Source organism: Triticum urartu, chromosome 6 (genome assembly GCF_003073215.2).
Source record: "Triticum urartu cultivar G1812 chromosome 6, Tu2.1, whole genome shotgun sequence".
Lineage (NCBI taxonomy): Eukaryota > Viridiplantae > Streptophyta > Magnoliopsida > Poales > Poaceae > Triticum > Triticum urartu.
In genome coordinates this window covers 442547346-442553290 of record NC_053027.1, presented here as the reverse complement: position 1 = coordinate 442553290, position 5945 = coordinate 442547346, and the positions used below count along the sequence as shown (strand labels likewise).

At 46.2% G+C, this 5945-nt stretch overlaps 1 pseudogene; it reads left to right on the top strand.

The window, feature by feature from the left end:
- Positions 1-4146: 4146 nt before the first annotated feature.
- Positions 4147-5605, top strand: LOC125516068 (annotated as a pseudogene).
- Positions 5606-5945: the final 340 nt, after the last annotated feature.

Here is a 5945-nt window from a genome sequence, read left to right as displayed (position 1 = left end):
CCTTGCTGAAGTCCATATCCAGCAGGCTCACCCCTCGGATCACCATTGGAGTCTCTTCGAGTGAACGAGTGTGTAGGCGGCAGCAGTTCGTTTTTCAACTCTTGGGGAACTGGATTGAACAGTAAGCTGAGTGTGTACAGGCGACAACAGTTACTACCCCTCCCTCGTCCACTGCACGCCCGGCAGAAGATGCACCCAAGGCCATACGTCGGTTCACGAGCGGGTCTGTATTGGTACTGTAATAACAGGAGTTAGTGGTCACTTTACTTAAATTTAATTAGCTTTAATAGAAATTTATACTTAAAACAAGCAATGCATTCGCTCGTTTTATCAGTGCCATAGGATCAACATGCACAACAATTAGAATTATTATTCTCAGGACGCACACGATCTGCACATTTGTCGCACTTTCACAAAGATAATACTACCAAGTTTGAACTGTTTGTTATGGTTGTTGTCCTCTGCATCATCATGCCGTGTTTCCCAGCTTGCAAGATTCAGAACCAACAAATAAGATCCAAATAATAAGTACAACAAATATGCCTACACATCTCATTGATTCCCAGCTTGCAAGATTCAGAACCAATAAATAAGATCCAAATAATAAGTACAACAAACATGCCTACATATCTCATTGATTCCCAGCTTGCAAGATTCAGAACCAACAAATAAGATTCAAATAATAAGTACAACAAAGATGCCTACACATCTCACTGATTCCCAGCTTGCAAGATTCAGAACCAACCCATTAGAGCCTTTTGATAAAGTGAATATCGGGTTTAAATCCATCTTGGCTAGCCATGTCATACAATTGAAGAACTTGGCGAATGCTCTTGACCGTCACAACATCTGTAGTTGAGTATTCCTGTTTGCACAACATGTTTGCACAGCACAAACAAGGAGACAGGAGAGCATGATTTCTCTTTAATAGCGGCCTTCTTGAACTCAACCTCCAGCTCTACTTGGATGAGGTCTGCCTGGAGTTCCATGATTCAATTCATGCACCTTTTTCTGCAGTTCACCTGAAATGAAGCAAAGATTGCATCATTCAGTTAGCAAGAAGTACTTGCTCTTGTGAGCTGGTAGGTTCTTCTTTAGTAGTTGCACTAAAATTGAGGAACATTAAGGTTGGCTGTCCGGCTCATGTAAGGTGCAACTATAATTTTCTTATCCTTTTGTGCAGTTCCACTAAAATAAAGTGCCATTGTGGTGACAGTGATGACTCCATCTTGCAAAGGCTAATAAAATGTTGCACGAGATTACCAGCAGAACTTGACGGAGATTTTGGAAACTCCAATCACCATTTTGTGCAGTTCCACCAAAATTGAGAGATGTTGCCCACGTGACATTTTAGTTGAACTGCACAAGACACTCATTCCAAAAAAAAGTGTTTTGTGCAGTTCACCAAAAGGTCACAATAGCAACAAGATGAAATGGATATCCCTATCTGCACAAAAAGATAGAAAGTAAACAGTTGCTGGTCAATAAGAATATATGAAACATATACAAAATGAAAAGAAGCATCTTAATTATGTTCATGACAATCACGCAAGGACAGTAGAAATTTTAAAACGTGAGCAATGCTTCATGTTACTAGAAGCATTACAATCAACAATGAGATTCCTCAAATATGGGATTACTTTAATGGTGGCATTGCTTGTTTACCAGACACAGTAAATCAACAGCAGCTAAAGAGTTGGTTTAAGGGCATGGGACCGTGGGGACACCAGGACACTCAGCAGCGTAAAGGAGCAACTTACTTTTCATACTGGGGAAAACAGCAGGAGTGCCATTTGTAACACAGTTTAATTGCATCTTATCACTGGAGGCATTAGATTAACAATAACACTAGTTAGACATGTCCCTAAGGTAACAACGTGATCGCTTCATTTTACATGCGCCCTTACATTAACAACAACAAAAGGTTTGTATAAGGACATGCGACAGTGGACGCATCAACACAATGTACCTACAAGGAGGCATAAAGTGGTGATGCCGAGTTTGTTCATGCTATGTGAGGGCAGCAAACCTAATCCTGGAGACCTTGTACTATGTGAGGGCAGCAAATCTAATCCTGGAGACCTTTTACTATGTGAGGGCAGCAAATCTAATCCTGGAGACCTTTTACTATGTGAGGGCAGCAAATCTAATCCTGGAGACCTTTTACTATGTGAGGGCAGCAAATCTAATCCTGGAGACCTTTTACTATGTGAGGGCAGCAAATCTAATCCTGGAGACCTTTTACTATGTGAGGGCAGCAAATCTAATCCTGGAGACCTTTTACTATGTGAGGGCAGCAAATCTAATCCTGAGACCTTTTACTATGTGAGGGCAGCAAATGTAATCCTGAGACCTTTTACTATGTGAGGGCAGCAAATCTAATCCTGGAGACCTTTTACTATGTGATGGCAGCAAATCTAATCCTGGACATACTCTGTTGACTTGTCCACCAGCTGCCACTTTCTATCCTTTTTTCAACCAATAATAGATCTGTTCCTTATCCAGTTTGTACTGCATTTTCCCATTATTTCCCTTTTCAACCAAGAGACCGGTTGGGTATCTGGTCTCTACTACTTTCACCATATTATTTCCTCTTTGAATCAAGTCCTAGATTCATGCTACAACTTTCCCCCCTTTCTTCGTTGTTTGAACAAAGCCCTAGATTCAAATTCATGAAGTAGTTTTACCTCTAATAATACTAAAAATTTAGGTGGCTTTGGAAGAGCTAATGGGAGTAGAAAAAGATGCACATGCAGACACGTGGGGGAGCTGGGGCAGTAGAGCAAGGCCGCTTTCGAAGAACTTATACCTGAGGGTCGCCGGGATGTCGGCGACAGCAGGTCGGATCTGCAGACAATACGGCAGGGAGGAAGAAGGGTCGGAGGACCTCCCGAGCCGGTGCTGTGTCGGATAGAATGACACGGGCAGAGGATCGGGCCCCTCCGGCAGCTGTGGGTTTCCTCCCTCGGCGGTGATGACCGCGTGAATGATGCCTGCGGTCGCCAGCACCGTCTAGAAACACTGCACGGTGCGGGGCCACAGGCCGGCGCCTTGGATGATTTGGCACAACCGACTGCCGCTCGCGTCCATCGCCTCCATAGGTGCTTGTGGCTTCTGGTCACTTGGTCTTGGATTGGAGTGAGCAGTGTTGCGCAGAGACTTGGGAGTAGATGGATTGGAGTGGTGGGGCTATACTAGCAAGCAGTTGTACGTACTAGTACAATAGTGGGCTCACATAGCAATTTTGTCTCATGCAAGAGCCTGGCTATATGCGTGCTCCAATGTTCGCAACTGCAACATTCGGTTTGCGCTTGGCTCTTCGCCTCTTCGAGAAGACGAACAATGATGTTACTACTACTGCTTCTACAGTGTCGAATCCACTGCTGCATGTCCGTCCACCGTGAGCGGGACGGATAGCTTGTTGTAGAAGTACTACTAAGCAAAAGCATGTCCTCGTTTGCGAGCAACCGCGCGCATTGGTGAGGGAGAAGGCGTGTAGTAAAATCAAGCTTCTCCTCGTTGTACGAGTTGATGCGACACATCATAGCACTGGCCCCACATGCTTGCCTCTAAACTTGGTTGAAAGACCCGCAATGTACAATATATTTGCTGCAACCTCTAACATTTACCCACCACAAATTAAAATATATGTGGCCATATGCATCGTTCTGATGCAGAGGCCGGGGAGTCCCCCCTTTTCAAAAAAAAATTAAAAAATATATTTCTGTCTTGACCAGATGAGCGTGCAAACTACAATCACCAGGGTGTCAGGTGGGGCCAGAAGACTATTTTAATTTTTTTTAAAAAACTTCGAGACGACCACATAGCATGGAGCCGACCCCAACGATTTTAAGCTTACATTCATGGTACACGCTATCCTAGACTACTCTACACATGAAACTGCCACACGAGCGTCCGGGCTGCGCTTGGCTCTTCGCCTCTTCGGGAAGTCGAACAATGATGGAGTACTACTGCACTGGAGGAGTACTACAGTACGCTTCTGGCCATCTGACACCGATTGAACTGCTGCATGTCCACCGCGTGCGGGAGGGAGAGCGTGTAGCGAAAGCTTCTCCTAGTCTTGCCAGCCACCATGCTCATGGGCGAGGGAGGGACGCTCCTGCCTTTGCGTGTATGACAGGTGGGCCCGATAGGTGTGTGGCCAACCTGTCATACAGCCAAAGGCAGGTGTAGTTAAGTCCATAAGGGAGAGGATAATCAAACTTCTCGTTGATGTACGAGTTGACGCGACACATCAAAGCACTGCACTCGATATATTTCAATAATTTGCGTTTACCGATGCATTAATTACAACGCATGCATGCATGCCGTGGCTCTCCTTTTGATACTCCCTCCGGTCCTTTTTACTCTGCATATTAGGTTTGCCTGAAGTCAATCTCATCCAACTTTGACCAAATCTATACAAAAAATTATTAACATTCACATAACAACATATTTATTATTAGATCCATCTCGAAATATATTTTCATATTATATTTATTAGATGTTATAGATGTTAATATTTTTTAATATAAATTTGGTCAAACTTAGCAAACTTTGATTTCAGACAAAGCTAATGTGTGGAGTAAAAAGGACCGGAGGGAGTACTTGCATGTGTTGATTTAATGCACCTTGAAGTAGTATAAAATATGTGACGGTAAAGCTTTGTAATACCCCGGCCCAAGTCGAGAGGTGGCTGTGCACGAGGAGGGCGAGATCATGCAGACCGAACAGGACCCGATAATGGAGCTCTCTAAGGTCTCAATGGACCTCACCGTGCTCCACTGCCCCTTGTGCCTCTGCCCCTTGACGCCTCTAGTGTATGAGGTTCAAATACACCTCGTCCGTTCGGCTGATTGAGCAAGGTGCAGGTTTCTTGATTGATGTGCTGTTCGATTGATTTCTGCAGCGCAAGGGAGGGCACCTGGCCTGCGCGGACTGCCGCGTCGAGCGCCCCGGGAACCAGCGGCAGTGCCAGAAGTGTGAGCGCGGCAGTGGCTTCAACGTGCGGAACACGGCGGTGGACTCCGTCCTTTCGTCGGTGAGGGTGGAGTGCCCACACGAAGGCTGTGGGCTCTACGTCACTTACCACAAGCTCGCCGATCACCAGAGCGTGTGTCCGCTCGCGCCCTGCAAATGCCCCGTGCCCGTCTGCGGCTACGAAGGCCCGCCGCCGGCGCTCTACCACCACATCAACACCGCGCATCCCATGCCCGTGCACAGGATCCAATACGGCAAGGTGCTCCAGCTGCAAGTGCCACTGTCGGAGCCATGGCTCTTGCTGTTCGTGGAGGAGGACCGCCGCATGTTTTTCTTGGTCGGCGGCATGCTCGACATCGGCGTGCCTATCGCCGTGTCGGTCGTCTGCATCAGAGCGGGGGCATCCCCACTGCCGCACTACGTGGCCAAGCTGTGGGCGAACGGCCCGCCGGGGGAGCCCAAAGGCACGACCGACGCCGTCATGGTGGAAATGGAGGTGACAAGCAGCAAGGATCCCGGCGACGTCGACGTGCAGGAGCTGACCTTCTTGACAGTTCCGCCCAAGCTGCTGGCCGGGGCTAAGCTTGTGTCCCTCCACATTCAGATTGACAAGCTCACGTCCTAAATGTTTCTACAGTGCCTTCTGTTTATCTTAGCAATATGCTAATATAGGGATTACCTTGGTCTACTTTAGCTTAAGAAATGGTGGGTTTTGGTGGTGATGTAGCAATTACTTCGACATCAGATCAGTAATTTCCAACAGTCGAACGGATATTTTTGTGTCTGTTGGATATAAAGTTCCTTTGGGTAAGAAGTACTACTTGTCATCAAAATGGATAAAAGGAGATGTATGTAGACGTATTTTAGTTCTAGATACGTCCCTTTTTATCCATTTTGATGACAAGCACTCCCTCCGTTCCACAATACATGCCTTCCATTTGTGAAAATATAGATGTATCTAGCAT